This window comes from Nannospalax galili, unplaced genomic scaffold, assembly GCF_000622305.1.
Source record: "Nannospalax galili isolate Female #2095 unplaced genomic scaffold, S.galili_v1.0 scaffold77, whole genome shotgun sequence".
Taxonomy (NCBI): domain Eukaryota; kingdom Metazoa; phylum Chordata; class Mammalia; order Rodentia; family Spalacidae; genus Nannospalax; species Nannospalax galili.
This window is the reverse complement of record NW_008341457.1, coordinates 3,397,240-3,398,598: the sequence shown is the minus strand read 5'-3', so window position 1 is coordinate 3,398,598 and position 1,359 is coordinate 3,397,240.

The window sequence follows — 1,359 nt, the reverse complement described above, 5'->3', positions numbered from 1 at the left end:
TTTAACCCCAGCATTCGGGAAGCAGAGGCAGGCGGATCTCTATGAATTCTAGGCCAGCGTAGGCTACATAGTGAGTTCCAGCCCAGCCTGGGCATCCCAGGGAGGCCTTGTCTCAGTAAGCTAAAAAAGGAAAAAAAACTAATAAACATAACCAGGACCCAAGGCGTTCATCCCCCAGTGCACTGACGCTGAGTACGTAATGGATAGTTTCAGGGGCCAGCGCGATGGGCAGGAGCGAACCTCCCCTCTCCGGTGGCGCCCAACTGTTCTGAGCCCCTGCGTGGCACAATCCACGCCTGAGCACTCTAGACCAACGCCGGCAGGACCTGCGCCAGTGCTGAACATACTAGTCAGAACTACAGCCGAGGCCGCGGCGCCCTCTCGTGTCCGCAGCGAGCAGCGCTCACCAGTCTTAAGTCCTTTGTGGTGCAGGGGTTCGCTGCGCAGGTGAAGAGATGGGGGTATTGCCCCAGGGTCCCCAAAGTCCTTTGCAAAGCCCCCAGAGTTAAAAGAAGGTCCTGGGAGCCGGCTGAACCACGGGTCCACCTGAACGCAGGTTAGCAGCGCACACCTGAAACACAAATGCACAGATGTTGTGAGTGATGCGTATGGGGGAGGCATCTGCAGGTCACGCGTGTGCACGCTGTGCTGGGGGACACGCGTGGCCGTGTTACAGGCTCAGCCCGGCCCACGGGAGCTGCTGGTAGTAAGATGAATAAGTCGATGCTGATTGAATGAATGAATGAATCAATGAATATGGGGATTCGCAAAACCAGGAACTGGAAGGGCTCAGAATGACAACATAGACCCGCGGCCCAGCAAGCGCTAGGATTGCAGGGACCCCCTTGTTTCCCTTTCTGGGGGACAGATTCTGCCTGGGTTGCTCCTGGCTGACAAGGGCTGTGGTCCAGGGCTCCCTGGGGTGCGGGTCCCCACCCCCAAGATAAGATGGGAGGCAAGGCGTGCTGTTTGCTGTGCCTCCTTTTAATAACCTTCTTGCGTGAGTGGCTGACGCAGCAGGCGGCTCTGACGGGGATAGAACTGCTGGGGGGGGGGGGCAGGCGCAGAGGGGGTGGTCATGAGTCACCAGCTGCTGCCTGGGGGGAGGGGAGCCCTGAGATCTTGGCCATCTTGTCCTTGCAGACAGCTGGGTCAGACCGACCTGGTTAGAGTATGAGTCCCAGGTTTGGAGCAGAGGTGGGGGGTGTCTCAGCCCTCAATGCCAGCCAGTTGAGCCTCCCTTCAAAGGGGAGGGCTGAAGTGTGAGTGTCCCATCAAAGCAAGTCTGCACAAGCTGCTCGCTCCACCGTTGAAGTCGTGAGGAAGGCCATACCACCCTCTCCACCCTCCACCCCCCCA